This window comes from Augochlora pura, chromosome 11 (genome assembly GCF_028453695.1).
Source record: "Augochlora pura isolate Apur16 chromosome 11, APUR_v2.2.1, whole genome shotgun sequence".
NCBI lineage: Eukaryota > Metazoa > Arthropoda > Insecta > Hymenoptera > Halictidae > Augochlora > Augochlora pura.
In genome coordinates, this window is record NC_135782.1 from 7,702,483 (window position 1) to 7,726,487 (window position 24,005).

Consider the following 24,005-nt stretch of genomic DNA (forward strand, 5'->3'; position numbering starts at 1 on the left):
AGTAACGGGCAGAATTATTCGCGTAACTTTTGAACCGCAATATTTTGTTTAAAACTGAATTGTGTGGTATGTATATTTTTAGATGGTACAAGTAGACTAGAAAACTAATCTACTAGACAATGATTAAAATATGGTTTTAAATTTAGCTATTACTTGGAATGACAGCAAAAGAAATAAGAGACTCTCATTTAACTTTTTTAATTGAGCTTTTAACGAGAATTAAAATGTATTTTATATATTTTGAAAATCGAAGAAGGTGAAAAAAAGGTTGAACTTGCTATTTAGATTTGTATTTCTTGCAGATGACATAAGCAATCTTTATTTTGCATGTAAATCCGCAGTCGATTTACAACGATAATGTAATAATTAGACCGTAGATTTTAATGCCAAATATAAATTGTCTGAGTCAATTAAAAGGAAACAGAGGTCCAATAAAAACGTGTTCCCGCTGTTAATAATTTTAGTGAGTCGAGAATGGTATAACAACAGTCGTAAATTCTTCGTTTTTTCCGTTGTTTCGTATTTTAGCCCCTAATATCTTTTTCATAAATGCATAAAAGAATAGCAAGAGTGGAAAAGAACGTCGACGAAATAAAATTATTGTCCACGCGTGGACGTAAACGAAAAAGTAATTGCGCTTATCGCCCGCTATATAAAAGTAATAATAATAACCAAACAAGATTAACCCCCAAGGAGGAGAACGGGGTTGGTCGAGTGGGTCGCGCGACAGTTCAATTCTTATTTCAAAGGTTTATCGAACCTGCCCAATTTGAACGGGCTTTGAACTAATTTTCGTCACGAACCCCGCTAATCTGTAGTCTGTCACGTAATTTTTCTGCTTTACATAAAATAACTGCTTCGAAATTCCCGCGGGGCACGTAACGAACAAAAAGCCCCGGAGACGGGACACAGAGGTTGCGACGAGCTTCCACGGCAAGAAACCGCCGCGGCTAGCATTATTTTCCTGCGGTTACAGACGTAATTGCGATTCACCGGATCGATCGCACTCCGAAATGCATTATCATGCGCTTCGAAGCTGTTGCTCGAGGAAGATTCCGAAGTAGTGACGGGAACAGGGGATACGCGACTAATTGAATCCGTCTACAGGATGGACTTCGGAGTGAAAAATTCAATCCGACGTGTAACAAGAGCTTTTATCTTGTTACCCTGTTGGACTTTATCCGGATAAAGAATTTCTTTTATTGAAGAGAATCGTTCTTTCACGTGACATTCGCTTGTTCACGCTGGCCAGTGTGACGTATCGTTGGCTTTCATTAAATAGTATGGCCAGATCCACGCGCTTAACAGTAAGCCTAGCGACATTTTATAATATACAGTAGAATCTCTATTAACCGAGCTGGAATTTTTTCAATCTTTATTATTTTTAGATTTTTCATTATTCCAAGTGATAAGGATGAAATCCTAGAAAGACCTTAATCTCGATCTATCATTTTATATAAAAAGAATTGAACTGTCAATTTTGAATTCGGATAATCGATAAACCGTACCCATTTCTACCGAACGCGGTGGTATCACCGGTTTTTAAGTAAACGTGATATTCTGTCCCGGTTTATTGCAGATGATAGACAATTTAGCACGGATAATAAAACACAATAAAACACAAAATAACTTTTACGTAATAATTTGAAAATATTCATCTGCTGCGCTTCAGGTATATACGTTTTTTTAGAGTGATGACTCTAGAATTTCAGACAATTATATTTTCTTCAGTAATTCATTTGTTATTCAAATCGAAATAAAAATTATTATACGTCACATGTTTGACAGATAGGGGATCTCTCTATTAAATGTTTTCCACAAACATATTTTTTACAGGTACAAGAGACATTTGTAGTTTTATTTTTTTTTCGTAATATCAAATTTCATGTTTCTCGTGTTTCATAAATTGCAGTGGAATCTGTTGATGCGTTTCCCCCGTTCCATTTCTTGTTTCTGTGAATTTTTATATTCAGCGGTATTCTACTATTTTTAATTTTTAGCCGGAAATTTTACGCGAACAATTATAATTTTATGCGCTATTATTGTTTGAAACTGTACTCATCACGATGAAATAAACACAAAAAAGAGTGACAAAATAGAGTGACATTTTCGTTGGGAATACTAATAGCAATAATAAGTTTACGATTTCAGCTCAGACATTATTATAAAAGTTCATAATAACGTACAAGTATAGCTATGAATTCCAACATTTATGTATCATTTTATTCTCTAGTATATGACAACTAATTAAAAGTTTTACGTGTTTAGTAAGGTTTGTAGGAAAATAAAACCTTAAAAAGATGTTGATAAAATTGTAAATGATTTTAAATGTATGCAGTCATATCTATGTCAAAAAAATTATTCGAGTGTTAATGCTAAAGGGTACAGTAACTTAATTTATTTTATATTGAAACTTTGATTGAATCACATATTGCTACTAGGATTTCGTGCAAGTAGATCAAACGTAGTTTAAACGTAGAGCGAACGTAGATGAAACGACATTAAATATGTCAATCTATGTACCATAACAACAACTTCAAATTCGTAAAAAATAGAAAAAATTAATTGTGCATAATATCCGCAGTCTAATTACGATAAAAATGATGAAAAGTGTAAATAAAATGAGTAAATACTTGTGGATCTTGATGAGTTTTATTACTCGGATTCTGTCTTTGTCATAATTAGACTTCGGTAGCATGTAAATGAACAACATTTAATTATATTATTATCGTACGTTCTCTGTCCAGAATTTTATAATTAATGTAATATCTTTACTTCGGATCTGCGCGGAATAATTGATGAAATACAAAACTTTCACAAAGCTATGCAGTCTACCTGTTTCTCGCTAACAATGTACGGAACGAATTTCGATTATTTTCGATGTTTCATTATTTCTCGAAGCAGATTCTTTAACACTCGATTTCGTTAAGATTCCAAACGGTGTAAGAGCTTACTTGAAACCATAAACTACCGTGCTCCAACCCCTCCAAAACTCTCGGGCCATCAGAAATCCCCCAAGACTTCTGTAACTCTTGATAGCCATGAACCACCGACATCCTAGGCTCCCTAAACCTGCCGAAGCTAAAATGATCCAATTTAAACCACCTTTCGGCGTGCTGAGCAAATAGCTTCCACCGGCTATACAAGTTACGCAATTCCTACCGAAGTCTCTCGTTGGTTAATCGTGACATGAAACATGCATTATTGCATACGTGGGCACAGGAACATTGTTGTCGTCATAATTGAACTACGATATTTTTGATACCTTCGTTGAGAACTTCATAGACGAAACGATGAAAATATCAGGACCATTATACACCAAATTTTATGTTATTAATTGTAAAATATTAATATTACTATTTAATCATATAATAATAATAATAATGGGATAAAGAATGAGTAGTAAGAAGATTAATTTAATATTTAATGTATTTATGTACAAATTAGCTAGATTAGATATAAAATAGTAGGAACGTTTAAAAGATTTAATAACACGGTTGCATTATTTTCAAATGAACTAAGAAATTTAGGATAGAAGTATTTTAACTAATGCAGACTATTTTTAATAAATTTATAACATTGTATATTTTGATCAGTCTTAAAGTGTAAGATAATAAATGTATAGTGAATAATTGTATGCAAATTATTTCCTTAAAATGTGAGAACAAGTATAAAAATGTGTAATAACAACTGACAAGTGAAATTCTATTCGCAACATGTCTCATTTTAAGCAAGTATAAATACCTGTTGGGTAAATAAATGTTTCCACGGGAAACAATTTGAGACAGGCGTGCGTACTTGTCGTACAAATAAATGTTCGCACAGAATTTCAAGCCAGCACAAACGTCTCCAACATACACAGAATAAGGCATAAATAATTTCCACCGTATGAATGTCGCATTTAATGCAACGCAAGAACAGAATGCCAAACTAACTTCCTCCCTGGGTATCTAACATCCAACAAGTAACATTCAAACCACAGGGGAGAACTCAATTAAAACGAAACCACAGGAATCCGTAGCGAAGACAAACAATTTGATTCGTTTCTTCCCTGAAATTCTATTCCTCGCGTTTGATAAAACTTCCCGCGTTCTAAGTATAATAAACTTCGTCGCATAAACTTCGAGCCGGTTCTTTGAATATGTTTGCTCAACTCTATGAATTTGAGGACCTAATTATCAAGTATCTTCGAAGGAACAACATTCATTATGGTTTTACCCAACGGGAAGTTATGGCGGCACGAGTCCTGTAATAATGGTTTCCAGTAACTGTGGAATTTTCGGTTCGTCGTTCGCTCGAGTTATTCTTCGATAATATTATAGTAATTCGAGTTGTTCGCACAGTTTTACGCAATAAATATTTCAGAATCAGCAACAAATATTTCAGAATCAATTAGTGATTATGTTGCACACAAATGTTTCTTGCGCATTGTAGATTTCGCAGCAATAAATGAGCGACCGGTTAATTAAAACGTCGTAGGAAGCTGCATTTATACAGCCTGTACTAACCTGTTAGCTGTTGCTAATTTCATAATAATTATGTATGTCTTTTTATTTCAAGACTCGAAGTTTCGATATGCAAATATTCAAAATGTTTTTAAGTTTACGAACATGTTTTCACCAAAATTGCACTTTTAATAGCAGATTTTTTCGAATAACAAGTATATTCGTCATAACGGAAGCACAGCCAGCTGATTAAATGGAAATGCTTATTGGAGTGTTTATAAAACGTTTTTAAGAGGAAAGTAACATACTGTAATTAAAAGGTAGAAGTACCAATTTCCTTTCAAGAAGAAAATCTCGAGGAAAATATGGTTGGTTCGACCCTAGAGATTAGAAGGTTTAAAGTTTAAGGTATGCTGTTTCGGGACGTTTATATTTATATATAAAAAGTTAATATAATAATTAAAAATAATAATTTTATATTTAAAACTGAAATATAAAAGAGCGTTTAATAACGTTTACGAAATGATAAAAGAACGTTATTGGAATAAAAATACATGTTTAAAATTCCGCGAAAGTTTATTGACTTTCCCTGTTAAGCATGCTAGTGTTAAATGAAACTTAGGTAAAGTCAGATAAATTTCTTGCTGCGTATATTAAAAATAACACTGCAGTATTAATCTATTAGTGCTATGTTTCGGCTTTAAACGATACAGCAAGATTACAATAGGTCCGTGCTATTCTTCTCCAATGTTACCAACAGTTCGATCGATTTTTGTACAACGCTAGACAATTAGGTCAGCACCATGAATTATATCTTCGCAGTTTCCCAACATCGTCCGCGAGTCTTTTCATGTTCTTGGCTTTCCACAACCTTCTGTTTAATATTCCCTGCTTTTCATATTTTTTCCAAGGGTCACGCGGTCCTCGCTACCCTTGGTGTACGTTTAGCAACGAACTTTGTTACGAGCCCCTGCACTTTTTCTCGTTACGGTTTTCACCACTTTCTGAGTTTTCCGACGCAGTACTGTTTGTGTCTCCTTCGTCGGCTCTTCCATTTTATTCCTGTTAGTCTTCTCCTTTTTCTGTCACATTCGCTGAAGATTGGCATAAGGGCAATTCTTGTTTGAACTCTTCCTTCCCCTCGTATAACTATTTCGAACAATGCCAATAACAATGTCATAAGAAGATTCCATCGGAAGGTGTACAGCAAAGAAAGTAGTCTCATTTTATAAATATGTATACAGTGTTCAATTTTTAGACATATCGTTCCTTAATTTAGTTGTATACCATAAATGTATTAAACACTTAGATGCGTTGCTAATTAATCCTGTACAGGGTTATACAGTATGGTTATTATAATGTTTTCTTCATAAATAACTTGAGTCTTTTATCAAAGAACATTATTCAGTGAAAACTATTGTCACTAAATTATATTCATGGAAATGTTGCAGTAATTTCTATACGTCTATCTGGGATGTATTCCTTGAATTAGGGAGGTAATTTAGTAAGTGATCGTTTTGCACAGAACAGAGCATCGCATTCTTAGATTACGCTGTCATGTTACTCTTTGTTGATCGCTAGACCCAACCCTTCTTTTGTGGATTCCACGCGGTTTACTGCATCACTATATCGTTACCACCAAGTATACCTCGGCTCCTTTATCGAGGAACTGCCTTTATTGAGCGTTACTGTCAGCCATTACAAGTGTACAGATTCCAGAAACGAGCAACCCTTTGATAACAAGGAACATCCTACATAGTCCTGTATCAAGATAACGCGAAATTTACATGCAATTTCTATTAGCTCGATAACGTTATCATCTTTGCCAGTGTTATACTCTTTGGTAAGAGTCTAATTGTTTATTGTTAAGTCCTGGTCTGCGGCAAAGCGAACGGCCATTACAAAGCCGACCGTAGCGATGGCGTTATTCGATTCCCTCGAGTTGATGTAATTCGTTCCACTGTATTTCTGTAAACGTCTGCATGTATTTGTTTAAATATTGGGTTTGCCGGAACGTTCGCGTGGTTCTCGGATATACTTGAAGTTTGGCTTTCCGAAATGCAATTAATTTAAGTTTGTTTGTCTAAAGAAGATAGCAGTTTGACAGGTAATGCTTTCACTTGGAATCGTATCCAAAGATTTCGGTGATTTAATTAGCAAAGGCAGAAATTGAAGCATTAATTATTTTAAAAATCACTATGTAAAAGATGCGAAAGACCGTGCGTAACAACGGCCAATACATAATTAAATAAAGATATTTCTTCATACAAATAATTCTTTATATTTACTATTTAAAAGACGCGCGAACTTTTCGGTCAACTTAACCAATCTGAAAATTTTATTTGGTAATTTATTTCGAAATTTTATTTTCTTGGAAACGCATTTTTATCTTGCGTTTTTCTATTAACGTATCACATATAAACATTTAAATCGAACGCAATCAAAAGACATTCAGCGTGAGTAGCGATAAGCAGCATCGAGCGGAAGGAACTATAAACGAATCGGAATATCCCGATAACTTTGAGCGTAGATTTGAAAACAATTTCCCAATGGGCAATCAATTAATACAACTATTTAAACGAGGGGTTAGCGGCGTTCCTTCTGACTCGCGTTTATTGCGCGGCTTCATCGAATCGATTCGTTCCCGTTCTCGTGAGCGGTGCCTCGCCAAATTGTACAATCTACCAGACGGCGCATTCTGTTAAATCGAGTGATGCCGACCGTATGGAGACAGCGAAGTTCGGTTTCGCTAACAATTTTGCTTTAACCATGTTCCATACACAGTGTGTTCTAAAAGTAAAGGGAAACTTATAGCTTGTTTCTTCCATAAATCGACGACATTCAGAAACATTGCCCCTAACAAGATCATTATTTTTTAATTCTTTCAAAAATATGTTGTAAGTAACACGAGCACAATTAACTGTATAATTATCAGATTAAACATTGAATTTTTCATTTAGAAATAGTCTAAGTAAAAGAACTTTTTCTATTTATAAATCAAGGAAATAAAAGAATCAAATTTTTGTAAGGGAAAGAAAAATGAACGAAATAGGAAATGGAATAAAAAAGCTGTAGCAATTGGTCAGCTCGCAATAACTAGCTCCACTACCCTATTCCATTTTGTGTCGCGCGTTTCTCATAAATAAAAGTGCAGTGCATCGTATTGCACGGTATCCGAGCACGTGCATCGCGCACAGATGAAAATGTAATAATAATTCCCTTCCATGCGGTGTACCAGTTAAACGGGCAATCGTAAAATTTGCCGAGCATTTCTGGTAGCAGTGATTAGAAAGCGCTGGTATGTCGATTTAAGCGTGACGCACACGGTTTTATGAACTTGGTGAACGACCCCGGTCAAACTACGAACTGAACTTTATTACGGTACACACGGAACTTGAGCACACAACCGGTAACGAGATAACTTGCGGGTCATGGGTCACAGGCCGCAACCAGATAATGCGCTGGTATAATGGGCCGGCAAGTACAAGAACACCGTGAACCATATCTCGTAAAACATATATTAACGTGAAATCGGTATCGAGAACTGGCCTAGATAGTGCTGACAATGATTTTCTAGGTACGTTTAGGGAATCGGGTGATACCAGCAAGTCGTGCTGCTTAACCCCTTGCCAGATTCGCGATGAAGATTTTTAATATTTTTATTTTGTACATTTCACATTTTCCGGTGCTTATTGCATTAAAGTACCGTGCTGGAAGTGAGATTTTCATAAATTAAATAAAGTTACCTTCCAAACAATCTTCAAAGCGATGAAGATTTGACAAACAAATGAAATAGTTTTAGCTCCCTCTTGAAATGGAGAGTAACCTTTGCATTTAATATTTTTCTCAAAAATGCATTGTTTTCGAGATATTTACATTTCAAGCTTTGAAACGAACACCTCGCGAGTTCGCAATAATAATGATAAAGTTAGAGTACCCGTGCAAGCGAGAGATGAAACAGTATTACGAAAATGGTCTCGATGGGAGGCTGCCATACCGTCGCGGTTAACAATAGAGAACATAGCATAAAAGGGAGCTTGTCTTTCTTGTTTTTGAAAGAATTCTTCCCTCAACGCAACGTTTCGTCCGCAGCGTTCAGCGTCCCCGCGGAAACTATTATAATTTGAACGGGACGAGGTCAAAGGGCCGGAGTGATGAACGCCGTCATTTTTAATTATGCGGCGCACGGTATTGATTCAGCGTTACACGATGCTAATGTTAATTGATCGGCGCTCTCGCTACGTTCGGAGTCCGAACGCATGCTAAAAGAATCGCGACTCAACGTTGCATTTCCATCGATCTTTTATTCATGCGAGGCCTGCATTTTTCCAGCGTTCGCATGCGACGGAAAAACGTCTCTGCCGAGTCAAATCATTCGGAGATGCGTTCTCTATGTTGGTATCTTTTGTCGAACTGTGGACGGTCATCTGCCTGTTTTCCAGAGTTGATACAATATTTTTGCGGAAAATAGACTAATATCTCGATATGCACGTATCTTTTTCAACCCCCTCTCGAAGTTGAGGGCGAAAATGCTGATTTGTTCGAAAGTAATTTAATTTGATACATATATCACAAAAGCACTCGGTTACGTATTTTGCCGTTAAAAAACAGGACTTCTTATTAAATAATATTTACCTTAAACACTGAAAAATCGCCTGTCATTTCCTTGTGAAAGAACAGAATTATTTTCCAGACATTTTTCGAATATCTTGCTTGCTATTATTGCTAGAGAATTAACTTAGGTGGCAAAATTGTATAATTTTTATAGAAAGTCCACGAACAAAATATAGATGATTAGAATAGCTTATTGATTAATTTTGCATTTATTTTATCGCGAGACTATTTCAGTTGTATAAGTTTGATGAAATTCCAAGAACGAAAATGTTTCGGAATATTACGTTCTCTTGATTTTCAGTTAAAAAATTACGAGACAGCTCCACAGGATTTGACAGACGCCAATGCAAGCAGAACTATATTTATCAACAATTTAATTCTCCAATTTTCGGTTTCCGGTCTATCCTCTCCATTTTACCTGTAAGTATAAATATTTAAATTCAATTTCCACGTCGCGAAAGAGTCGAGAAAAATATCGCAAATACGATAAAGTGATATTGTTCATCCGCTTTGGCATCGTTCTCTCATTAACTAAACGATCTATTAGCGCCGATTAAAAAATTAATTTCATTCTTGGCGTATTTCCAAAGAAAATATAATAAGTCTATGCGACGTTAACGTGAAACTTGAGTTTGTTATCTCGGTTAACTTCGTGTTGAAATTTTCAGCTCGTTTCTCTCTGGACTATGCAAATTTTATATACACAATTTGTCCATGTTAGCGTAAATAACGAAAATATTTCAGGCAGATAAAATGATTGTCCAATTTTGTTGGAAGACGTAGCGCGACTGCGCGAAGGCTCGGTTACCGTAATAAATAAAAATGGATTATATAGTGGATGATCCGCTTTAATTAATTTCGGAACTAATATTCCAACAACGGAGCTCCCATCATAAAAAAAAAGAAGAAGAAAACGAAGCAATTACCGTGTAATAAAACTGGCCGAACTCTCTGCTTACGAAAACTACGCTTGGGAAATATCATGACTTTCGGTTGCGCGTTGCGGCGACCTCCAACCCTAATTAGGAAGGCTCACCTCTAAATTAACACCTGCATTGTTCATGCGCGCTTGAATAAATACCTGAGCAATTTCTGTCGTGCCGTCTCGCCATATAATTTCGCTAGCTAACAAGCGCGTTTCAGTTCGGGATATCCGGCAGGAAAACGTTTCACAAAATCGCGCGGCATCAAACGATAACGTATCGATAACCGTGCGCAGAGTTTGAAATAAATCCGGCGCGTCATTTATACAGCTTCGACACAGAATCGCTGGGATATTTGATGCAGTCGAATATCTCGTATGATTCGAGGACACGCCGTTCGTTTATTATACTCTTTTCACATGGTTAAATAAAGTGGCGGGGCTCTATAAATTCGGGCAAGCTTCATTTTCAGTTGCAACTTCGCAAAAGTTTGCCGACAGGTTGTAATATTTGATAGGACAGAATTTCCACAGCGACAGGATAATTACATGAAGTTGCAGCTGCGCTTTCTATGCGGGTGTTTGGTTTAAGCCCGGAAACATATCCAAACTTCATAATTTAACTGGAAATCTTTCTGCAAATTCTCATTCGTTATTTTACAGAAATTAGAGGTAAAAAAGGAATTATTAATAGGTCGGTTCCATAATAATTACCTAATAGTTATGTCTAATACTTTATTCGCCAGCTTTCGTTTTCTCCTGTTATGTGATTGCTCACTTATTTGTTTTATGCGTTATTTTTTAGAAATCATTGAGTGTCAAGCTAACAAGAATTAACGTCTTCGATATATTTTGCTGCATTGTTAAACCGTTAATGTTTATTCTCGTTAACTGGATACTATGTAGTTTTGAAAAAGCTAATTGTTGTATTATCAACGTAATTGCGAAGCAAAACATGCTGGAAATGTTCATCCTTGTTAACCTGGCACTCTATTTTACTAAAAAAGTGAGTCACTTTATTACTCGCACAAAACCGACCCAAAATTTCTCCAAAAGCCAACTTACTCCTTAACACATTATAATTAAACTTAAACTGATATCTAATTAATCTACAATCAGTTTAAAGAGTATTTAAAGCATTTAACAAATTGTTGACCTGTGACATAATCTCATAGAAACTTACAACCATTAGCTTTAACCTCTTAGGCACGACGCGTTATTATAGTGATTTTAGCGGATGTTTCCTGCTTTATTTAATTGTATTATTAGTTATTAAAGTACACGATTAAAGAGAAAGTGTGTATATAGAATATACTAAGAGAAATATATGTATATGTATATAGCTATACTAAGAGATATGCATATTAAGAAAAATGGTAATTTAGTTATAAAAACTCTTTATTCTCTTAAAATTCAGCCGTGCCTAAGTGGTTAAAATTGCGTCCAGATTAATTATAGTATGACTCTCTCTTACATTTCAAATATCGACAATTCGTCAGAAATCGAAAATTCAGTGTTTGGATACCTTTCGCTCTGGCTGCATAATAAAGGGATTAATAATACTAGGCCACGTGTAACCAGTGGCAACGAAAGTATCAATTAATTCTGTCACGAGGTTCGATCCGATCGCTGAACTGTCTTTTTCGAGGAGCTGCGCTTGGGGTACGCTTTCAAGAAAGTTGAGCGAGCTCGACGGCCCCTGAACTCGGTATTTCTACTTAGTTCGATTCGGGTTGCGGAAGCAATCGACAGGAACGTAACCGCCGGGAGCGTTTATTTAGTCGAAATTGAAGGAGGTCGTAAAAGTGAGGCGAACAGTGTCATTGAAACGACGAACACTCGTTCACCGCGGCTGAATCGCGTGTCCCATCGATTTTGGCACAGTCGTCAAACATTGAAAAACGTCGCTCGCAGCATAATTAATGGAACGAGTGGCACTACAGTGATCGGCGGATCGAATTCCTGCTCTGTTTCAGTTCAATAGGGTTAGCTGTGGAGGCTCTGGAAGATCGGTTCGGATTTCAGGACAGTGGCCCATTAATAATGCTTCCGGTTACCGCAATTCCTTTTTCGTGGGTCTAATCCGTTTCATGGCTCGGTCGCAATTAGAGTGCCGCCGGAAACACCGGAGCCTCTGCTGCGCAGCCAGCGAATTAAAATGTATAAAGTACCCGGTCGTCGAATGCGGCACATGCGATACCGCTTTCAGCAACGACTCACTAAAATGCGCATCGTCAGCTTACCGTTAATGAATCACTGCTACAATGGACAGGTGGTTACTGTCGAATCAGCAACTGCTATGTCTTCGGTTTATTTTCGGGTTTAGCTAGCTTTATATTTATTTAATAAGATGTATTAAATTATTTTATTCTTTCGATTTTGGCTTTTCTTAACTCAAAAATTTAATTCTTTTATTTTATCTTCTTCTTTTTAGAATACCAAAAATTTAGTTATTTAATCTTCTTCCTTTTTAAACACCAAAAATTTAGCTATTTTATCTTCTTTTTGAATACAAAAGTTTGTTTCATTTTATCTATTTACAAATATAATGTGGTATTGTGCTAAAAAATGGAAAAGTAAATATTAGCGGTGTAGAGCAATTTTTCACTTTTCCGGATGATGCAAATGGGTTAAGAACGGTCAAGGACGGCATATATACGAATCGGAATGGTTCAGATAGTTGCGGGAAAGTATCCATATGTTGGCTAGCGCCGGAAATAGCTGCCACAAGACAGTTATCATCCTTTTATTTCGTTTACGTTTGAATAGAAATATGTAATTCTTTTATCTTGTTTATTTCTGTATAGAGAAATGTTTCTCCTTCCTTTTTAGATTAGGCAATCCTTTAGTCGACGTAGGGAACATTTCTTTGATTGTATCTTTTTTAAAATGACGTTCCTAGAGATCTACAATCTACTTATTATATCTTATTACGACAGTAATAATAAATGAATGTCAATAAAATTGCTGATTAATACTAAAAGCAACCATCACGTATAATAGAAATTATAACAATGTATTTCTATCTATTTCCATCGGCTTCGTCGTTTTTTACACCTAAAAGATGTCATTGACCAAATTTTTTATAAACACACATCTTTTAGCTCAGTAAGTCGAAATAAACAATTTTAGAAGATGTGTCGAGTGTTACGACGAGAAAGCAGAAGATCAATAATGCATATTCTGCATGAAATCGAAGGATCGACTATTCTAATAAAATCCATCGTACATCGAGGTAAAGGTTACAAGCGTTTTATCGACGAAGAAAATCAAAGGCGCACGAAGTATATCCGGCTAATCAGAACGGCGATCGGGATTTCTCGTCGTATTCATTTCCAGACAATAATTCCTTCCTCTCGAAGGTTTCCCTAATGCTGCATTCGTGCTTTTATATTTCCGATCGGAATCCATCAGGGATCGACGATGTCTATTCGACCCGCGATATCCCGCGACTGTTTCATATTTTTCCGCGATCCCATTGAAATCTCGGTTTCATCGGGAGCTCCAGCGTCCCGTGTCGATCCAGTCCGATGATCGATAACGCGGCCGGTGAAAAAAAAGCCCCTAATCTACCAAGGTTCTCGCGTCGACCGGCGCGCATCCGCGGGTCACGCTAATTCAGAATTGACGAAGATGATAAAGGAACGGGCGCAGGGGACCGTGCATTCTCCATGATTACTGCAGGATTCTCGAATCCTGGCCAACGTCGGCCGAAACGTACAATCAATCGACCCACGCACTTTTCGTGGATATTCTTCGTGCTCTTATTGTTTCCGTGGCAATTTGCGAACGCAGCGAACAGTAGGGGTGTTTGGTTCCATGGAAATTCGTCGGTAGAGCCGGGCTACGAATTATGGTAGGAATGAGGTCAATGCGTCTTGTTGAAACAGAAAAGAAAAATGACGAGATCGCGTTCGAGAAAATTGGAGCAAGCATTTCATTTTGAACCAGCATTATCTGTGAACGGTTACATTTGCAAGGGAAATGTTTCATGTTGAAACGTTATCTAGTTACATGACGTTGTATTTTTGATTTGTAACTAGTAACGTTCATATTATTAACAGATTATCAAAATTTTTAAAATCCATTTTTAGTGGAACGATTTTTGTAAGTGTAGTTTGCAATAATATCTCTGCTTGCGTTTATTAAATGAAATTAACTTGCACGCGAGATAAGTAAGAATCCAAAGCCTTTGTTTTAATAAAAAATATTAAATTAAAATATCTTGAAAAGTAATAGTTTTCCACATAAATAGAAAGAGTTTCGTATGGGATATATTCTCAAATAATGAATAATTCTAGAGATAACGGATATAATTTATTAAAATGGGATGCTGTGTGTAATATGAAGTCTACAATTATATGTTTAAATTAAGAACAGAAGTTTTGCAAAATACGTATAAAATTTGCAATAACAGATATCGCAAAATTTAAACTACTTACGACATAACTTTCGTTTCCAGTCTCTCGCAAAATCACCGTAGAAAAATGATATCGGTCTACAGTTCGTTAGCATGTTGCATAAGGTCGCCCAGTCGATAGAAACTGGCTAACACAATAACGTATCCTGAATAGCAATAGTAAACAAATCCTGGCATTGTGCCGCGTACGAATGCAATCACAGCGGCGATCTGCAGTGAAATCTCAAATACCAATTATCCAATAGGTGTTCTCAGCTAATCTCTAAATGCATTTGCTTCGAAAAATAGTGCAACCTCGCCGTTTCTCCTCAACTCCGATTTTCCGCGACGCGAATTTTAGAAGATCGCGTTCCGCACGAAATACTCTTCGAGATAAATTATTATATTACACCGAATAAGTACCATTATTATTATCATTCCCGTATAATATCCATGCAATGTCGCTGCTCGTTCCAATTTTGCCTGGTTTGGTGCGCGAGAAGAAACCGTATTCGAGAGAATTACGAATGTGTCTGGTGTGTACACATGCTCGTGGACATTTGAAAAGAATTTATCGACAGCGCGGAGAGTGTTAAAAGCATTAACCAAGCCGTGATACAGGTATAGCTATGCGACACGAACGGGGGATCGTGTACGCTGATACAGAGACCGGTGCCACTGATAACAATTGTGTCACCGTAGGATAACAACCGCCGGATCATGCGTGCTGATACAGGTGACCTCGCGGACATCCGAGTCGATACCGACAACCCTCGGGTCACGGTACTCAATGGGTACTCAATAACGACAACCCTTGGGTTATGGGACTCGATTTTGATGGCCTTTGGATTACTCAAGGTGATATCCGGTATACGCCGATGTCACGCAATCCTGGCACTCGTAACCTGGAATTATTCTAATACACTCGAGTGTTTAATTAACCGTGCCTCGGTTGTTCGAATCGTGTAGGGTAGCGGAGACAGCCACTGTGGTGAAGCTAACTACTGGGTCTTTAGTTTATTTTCAAGCGTAATTCACATCATCATTACCGAATAAGATGCGCTAATTTTTCTCGTTTAAACTCAATTCATTATTCATTTGTCAAAATTAAAGACGTAACAGACGGAAATTCTTAACATACTGATAAAATGATTTCATTATCTGGGCACCAAATTCGCGAGATTATTTGAACGATTTATAGAATTACTTAAGGAAAAACTAAGCAATCAAATCATAGCTAAGATAACATGTTAATCGTATTGATAAAACATGTTAAGGATAAAACGAAAAATAAAGTAGTGATTATTTATTTCAGTTATTTTCAGTTTCAATTTTAGTAGTTTATTTACTATGCAGACTAAGTGAACCTACTTTTCCCTCGAGGTTTGGCCTACATAACCTCAAATTTTAAATTATCTCTGTCGTATTTTTAAAGAGAAGAAATATAAGTACGAAATTTAATTAAAGCAGTCATCTCTAATATGAATTTTTAAACAACTTAATGTGGTATTACATGTTTTTAACAGAGAATATAATTTATTAGAGTATATTAAATATTAAATTTTTATTGTTTATAATTATTGAGACACAGTAACCCATCTTTGTAGATCGCAGACATAAATAAAATTAAATTTGTTTCATATTAAAATTCATATCGATAAAAGATACATTGAAATTTAGCTTTCATTCTTAAGAAATTGTTTATTATTTACTTTAGTAGATATTTCCAATTTTGGATGATTGAGTACTGTTTTCGATCAAACAGTTCATTTTATATCTGAAACGGGGAATTAATCGGGGCCGCAGCAAATTACAGTACGAGGTGTGAATAACGGCAGAACTCCGTTCATGTGAGCTTTGTTTATGGGAACTACATTATATGTAAACGAAATTTTAGCGAAAGCCTGATTATATAAATCGTTGCATTCAAATGAAACGTACAGATGCAACCGATGCGATAAATACAGTCATTGAGTGATTCATTATACTCCCGGGATCAAACATAGTTCAATTACAGTGTTTAAATTATTTAAAAGCATTTAAAATTACTTCAAATCATTTAAAATTGTTTACACGATTTTTGAACGTAATTAAGCAATTTCGCTTACAGTATTTTATTTTAATTAATATACGTTAATGTCTTGCTTTTCTGAGTTTTTGCATTAATGTTATTCAAAAAGGAAAAAAATCTATACCCCTAATACGTAATAAAAGAATTTAACATTTTACAAAATTGTTTTTAAATCTCAATTTATAAATATTTTATATTTCAAATCATAGCTAAATATATATATAGCTTCTTTAAATTGCATTTGCTACAGGCAATTTATATTTTCGATAAAAATCCACAATCTAATTGTAATCAAACGTTCGAATTTCTATGCTAAATCTAATACATACTTCAACTTATTGAATAAAATGATTATTTCAATGAAAACTCGTATGTAATGGGTTTAATCGTTGAACTACCATTCCGTAAACGTTCCAGTTACACAAAGTGCTCTCTGTGAACGTGTTCGCATAAACGAAGTTCCAGTGAGTGCTCATAAGCGGACGATACCGCGGGAATCAAAACGGAAGGCGGCGGCACGCGTTCATTCCGCGGGAATCGGCGGAAACGGGGTTGAAAAAATGCAGCGTCGAAAGAAGTATGGTGTAAAAATGCAAATAAGAAGTTAACACCGCGGAGCCAGCCGTAGCTCGGTTATGAAAAGTCGGATTTACTGACCACTTTGTTATTCCCAGGGTAGCGTCGAACGCGCGCGCGCGCGCCGGAAGGAAATTTTATGTAGCCCTGCGAACGATTATTGCGCATCCTCGGGCGTTGTACATTTTCGTCGTGGCAAGAGAGCAACGGCGAAAATAGGGAAAAACTAGAAAAGCGGGGAAAGAAATATAGCGAGCCAGGCGACTGCTATTCAACGGTATACGCGAGCCCGTCTATGTGTACGCGAACGGCAAAAGCGAGGCAGTCGGGTGAAACGCATTCAACTCTCCCGATGCGAAGAAAAAGACCGAAATTTTCAGATTTTCGCGAAGTTTGAAACGCGGTCGGTGGTTTCCGGTTTACACGGTCGCAATCGCGGGAAGTTTGATAAGCCCGTTACGGCTCGATAAAGCACTACGAGAACGGAAACAATGTTAACGTAAAATTGCCTGTCGTTCTTCTGTCCTCATTGGTGCATTGTCTATGGCAACGATGTCACCGAATCTTACGGATCTGTGTAGTTTTACCTATATAATACTGCTTCTTAAGACAGTGCATTTCTTTTTTAATACATTATATATTAAAAACTTAAAAAAAATTGCATAATACGACGCATGCGAAAGGAGAATGAATTTTAAGTACATATAAAAGGGTTAGCCAGTAGATAAAAGTTAATGGTATACTCCTCTTATATTCGTAACTATATGAAGTTAACTAAAAAATTAATACAAAATATATAAATTATAAATAAAGTTAGTAAAAATACGTTCGTAAATTCGTCAACTCTTCAGGAAGGTGAACAAGTAACACACAGAATTTAATTAAAAATTGTTGAATACAAAACCAAGATAATGGAACAAAAAGTTACAAACAAAGTTAATAAAAGTACATTCATAAATTAACAATCGAGGTACGCGAAACTGTAATATTCTTTTCAATTCACTAAAATGATTAGGAAACGAAACAGAAATATCTACGTTACTCGGCTATCTTGTAATTAATACAGACACTTTTTAATTTCCCGAAAACCGCACGTAATCCCGAAAATGCCAATTACGTAGGATTAAAAATTGTTCCATTTTAGGATAGACGAACGCTCTTCTCCCTTTTACGTGATAGGAGCCGAGTCGGTGACAATTGAAGTTTGAAATGAAATCGCCAATCAGATTGCGTTGCACTATGCTCGTAGCTTTCCACTGTACCGTAATACATGCTCCGGGGAAGCATGTACACACACGTGAAATGTAAATGCGACGAAACCATTCATTGGAATACAAGCAGCCGTATGAATTGCAAAACTTTTCATGCGGCAATCGCCAATCTGTAAAATAGCGGTATCATCAAAACTGTATTTAATTAACAATAAGCGAAGGCAGGTGTTCATTGCTACAGAAAAATCACGATATATTCTTTCCTATCCTGCTGATATAATTGAACACGTATAGTCATACTTTAAATTGTAAACATATAATGAAACGAAAGAATTCTGCCCCTTTGTGAAGAACGCTCCTTCTTTCATGCAAATGTTCAGCGTCCAAATTTATTTTGCTCTTCGCATTCTTTATGTTTTCTACACTTATTAGCACTGTCCGTGTACGTTCCTATTTCTCTGAGCTTAAAAATGAGAAATCATAAAGAGCGGAATATAATTATAAATTTAAGGGGGAGGAATGAGGTGCCGACATTGATTACCGGATGAGGAATAAAGTCGGCAGAGAGGGAGGTAGGAAATAAATAATTAAAAATATTACTATTAAAGGTAGAAAATCCGAGTCAACGAATGTGTTTAAATCAGGTTTAGTAAATTAATGGAACAAAATTATAATAACCGAGTACGTGAGAATAAGCTTCCAAAATCTATTGAAACAAATGGAGGAAAAATTTTGCGATTAATAAGTTTCTTAAACTGGTCAAATATATAGAATATTAAGTTAAAGTGTCCTTATCTTCAAAGTTGCTCCACCGTCTTTCATAGTTAATTACTGAAGCCACAGTTTTCAGATCAATAAAATTTTCTCAAGATTATTATTCAAATCTTTACGAAAATTGCTGTGTTAATGTTTCTGGAGATGCAGCAATTGTTTTGAGCGAGCAATTGACGTAGGGGGTGGAGCATCCCGTAGGGTCATGACTTTTCGAAAAATCCGTGATCCCAGCCAGCAGCGACTGTCATATTCATCTAGGACAGACATGTCCGCGAACTAGTAAAGCTAGTTCGGGTACGATCTGACACCCACGCGCCTAGCCCGCGGGCTGCTCGTGGTACGGGGAAAGACGTGAGGCATAGTAAACCATGTAGAGCGATGCTATCTTCATTTTTCCCGTTCAACTTTTCGCCGCTGTCCGCCTTAAAACGTCGCGAAACTCAAAGTAACGGATTCCTGTCGACGGTAGCCACAGGCGAACGCAGCACGTGGTGTTTCCAACATGCCCGGGAACTAAATCGCATTTTTACAAGTTGTTTTAAAACTTTTTAGAGCGATTCATATTTAATGAAAACGTTTGTCTTGGATGATTAATTCTCTAATCTTTGATCCTCTTTCGCCTACTGTATATTTAAGTGAAAACAAAGTGATAAATACTAGTTTTCATCTTTTTCTTTTATTGTGTACTAAATATTAATTTCCCTTTATTAGTATTATGGCTAACGAAATTATTTTCTTAGAGTCTTAGATAGAGTTATTAATACGTACCACTTGACTTTTCAATTATAACGTTATTGAATGAAATACTTTAATTCTGTAAAATATTTTTTCGGCTGCTAGGTTTATATAAACAATAAGTAATTATTTTTGTGTTTCATTGAAACTTCGAAATAATGAAACTTTTTTTTTTAAATAACCATTAAATCGAACATTTGCTGGATAGGTGTTCAACTATGGCTGCAACGAAGATCTAATGACGCTGGGGCCTGAATAAAGAATTGGTATATCGCACTTGTTCTGTTCCCAGACAGTATTATGTTAATCACAATAAGGTCTCGAGGTACTCGCTATACCAACGATCAGCCAAAATAGATGAGAAGGTCTCTCTCAAAGGAGAAGCTTTCACGAGAAATCGTTTTCCTCTACAAAAGCTCGTTTTCCCACGGAAACGTGTCAGTCATAATAAGTAGACGGAAGTTGTGAATACGTGCCGCGAAAAGAAGAATGAGATCTAAAGAAAAGAAGGGTCCCGGGGACCGCGTCAGCTTCTCTGCTCAAGAAAAATAGATCGAGTCATACAAACTGTTCCTGGTTCCAACTAATGGCGTAGCCTTGGCCTGGAGACAGCTCCGAGAGGATTTCGGATTCAAATGCTAACGAAGAGAAAAGACCACCGCGCCGAGATAATATCACCTGTCGCTTTTGGACGGTCAACTATTTCCTCTTATCCTGTATTTTACTGGGAATTTACGAGCCATTCGTTATGCTCGTGGCACCCTCAATGGTAGGTGCGGAATTGTTATGAAAGGAAAATGGGATTCGATGGCGAAAGTATTAAAGCTTACCTCGAGCGTTCAGCCGGTGTCTAAATTCGGACAGTTTGAATCGCTTCGCGGCAACGGTCTAACTACGTATCTCGCGGCGCCGCGCCGTTGTTTGCGGGAAAACGGAAACGCGATATTTCTGACAACTCGTCAGCGCTCTCGTTCTCACGGCGTTAATGAGCTATAGTGTTCACTCACCACTGTACAAAATACGACAGGAAGTACGATCCTGGTGTATACCACCTATGAACGTGGCTTCAAATAATTTCTCTGAAGCAGAGATGAAAGTCTACGTGACGTCACTTATGGCCAAGATATTTACATGCAAGCTATGCAAACATGAGATTTACATAAGTACTACTTATGCAGTCAAGTAGACATACTGAAATTTTCATATGTCGAATAATTTTAATTCTATACTTTAATATATTCCTTATTTTCGCTACTAATAAATAGATGTATACATATATTATTTTTAAAATAAACAAGATAATGAATACATAAGTATACATTTTAAATAGTGTTCATTGTAAAATATTTTTATTTAAATACATATATCAAATTGTAATACAGAATAATATAATAAGATAATAATAATATACAATATATATTTTGTAATAATTATATATTAAAATAATTTTAACAGAATCAAGTTCCCCGGCACGGTCCAAGACTAAAAGTAAAATTCTATCGTATTGCATTAGGATTTATGGAATTTAAATTCGAAGGAACAATGTATGCTTGAAGGCAGTGAAATTGTCGACCCATTTTCAAATTGTCTCGGCATTAGCAATGTACTGATCAAGCTGCATTATATCGATCCGAATAAATGAAAATCAAATGGGGCTGTATCTGGTACACAAGCTGGGTGTGAGGGGATTTCCCATTCTAATAATGGTCTAGTCGCGATAGCGATATTGGATTCGGCATTATCGTGGAACAGGCTATAACGATTTGTGGCTATTTGGAGCCGCTTTTCTACATATTAGTGCATCGCGTTATTAATCAGACTACGATGTTGCTTAACACGATCTGATTAAATTTCAAGGTCGAGAGTGAACATTTGAGTTAATCAATTTCTTATACGTTGTTAAATAAGTTAAATTATTTCTTTGATACGAATTATGCAAGTTTTGATAACAGTTCGCGTGAATGTAGTTTATAATAGCAGCACTGTTCAAAAAATTATAATCCATTACATTGTGTTTGATAAATGATAAATGACTTTTGTAGTTTTTAATATAAAACTGCACTTTTTATTAAATTTTTAACTTGTATGAAATACAAAAGATATTTAAGTTTGAGAAATACTTTTCAATTTGGAAAATATTTATCAATTTCGCAGATACTTTTCCTAGAAACTAGATTATACACAAAAGTTTTGTAATTTGGAAAAAGTAAAGAATTTATGCTGTTGTTTATTCAATTAAAATTCAAACAATCTCAATTAGTCAATATTTCCAATATTATAGAAAAATCTCATAATAATCAATATATCAAAATTAAAAATCCAATATTTCTTCCAAATTGAATTTTTTAAAAACTGCGAACGATTGTTGTTCTAATTAAAAGTCTCAATCAACATTCCACGATAATATTTCGTTTGATACCGAAAGTCGCGGAACGAAGCTGAAGTTGCACGATAAATTACAAGATGCCAGGAAGGGACGTCGTCGCAACTTTCTCCGCGTTATTTTTCACCCTTTTCGCCCCTTCAGAATGCGTTAGAATACGAATCAGGATTCTGTCTTTCTTCTCAGTTAGTTGAACAATTTGAATTCCGAAAATGTCGTTTTACAGTCAATAGGGGAGTTGTCGCTGGAGGTCTCATTTGTCAATTAGGATTGTGCGGCCAACTTTCGTGAACTTTTTCGTTTGCTTAAAATTCGAAGCGGTGTTCTGACACGGTTTTCCTTTCCCCTGTAGAACTCGCGATCCTCGGTCGGTTTGAATAGATTTATCACGAGATCGGAATATTTTAAGCATTTCTCTCTGAATTTTACATTGTACCTCATACAGTGACAATTATGTTACTCATGTTACACTGTGACCGAATTTATCTTACATGCTATACAATTTCTTCCAGTTCCATTACTTGTTCGTGAATAGGCTGATTGGTTTACCAGAAATTTGTTTAATGTAATTTATTGGGGTACGGTAGGATTAATGGTGTACAGACAATACTGAGCCATCATGAATATTTACTGGATTTATATTGGTGCCGGAAACGGCGAACAATAGGCGAGCACACACGTACTCGACAAATTTTCAAACTTAATTATTGTATGTGTTGTACTCAATATCAAAAAATGTTATTCCACTTGAATCACTGATTTTTTAAATCATGGAAATGATTTTTTAAATCTGCTAAGTTTTACGATAGGTTATGTATTTTTACATAATAGGTTTACTAAGAATAAAAACGGATAAATTGGGAAGAATGAATCGTTCTTTAACCCTAACCAACAGTCTTTGCAATAAAAAGGAAATATGTAAAGTTGTCTAAAAATTTGGAAACAGTGTTTAGTTGCTCCAGTTGTTCAAAGCCCTGTCGATATATTAACAAGTAGAATTATAATATTTTTATTCGACACATTTGCTTGATAATCATGAACGAACACGTACGTCATTGATACATGTCCCCAATCAAACGCACACGTATGCCGTCTCTGCCTCTGAAGGAGAATTCGCGGAAGCAGCTGCCAATCAGAAACTGGCGTCATTAATCTCTGATGTTGCATGCGGCACATTTATAGACATACTGTCGATGACGATACCTAGGCAGAGACACCTTCACACGAAAATGTCAAAAGTTTAGAGATCGCGATCTTCCGAACGAACTAATACGTAATCGTATTTATGCAAAGCGTTTCGTTGAAATCGATCTAAAATTGTTCATAACGCAGACAAAATGTTTAAGACGACAATTCACAAGTTTCAGGGTGCACATAATTAACATATTTGATTGACATAATCAATACAACCTGAGAGGATTCTTTGAGAAGTAACAAGATATTTTTTACAAAAAACTATTAGATAAGGAGTTGTAAAGAACGCTAGTATGTTGTAGCAATATTATTTTAGCGAAATAAAAAAGAACAACGAAATTTGTTTGCAAAATGGTTTATCGCGAAATCGTGTGCAAATATCGAACGCAGCCTGGAAATATGGTAATGTGTGTACGCAGTAATGAATTTTGTAGGACAGCGTGCGAAAAGTCGACAGCGTGTATTTATGAATATTTACTTTACGTATGCATAATTAAGCATTTTAAAATATACGGTATTAATAATATTAATAATCAGCCACATTGAATCGTTTCGACACGTGAAATGCTATGTTTGCTCAGAGAAAGTAAACGCAGTCAATCCCTCGCATTATACGCAATACTACGTACAGTTCGCTGATTCATGAATACGTATGCATTTTATATTGCATGCAATATTTAT

General features: G+C 36.0%; 1 protein-coding gene across 2 annotated transcripts in view; it reads right to left on the reverse strand.

Moving 5' to 3' along the window:
- Window positions 1-24,005, reverse strand: part of LOC144476833 (uncharacterized) — a 215,012-nt gene that overhangs the window by 21,782 nt on the left and 169,225 nt on the right. The window lies entirely within an intron of this gene.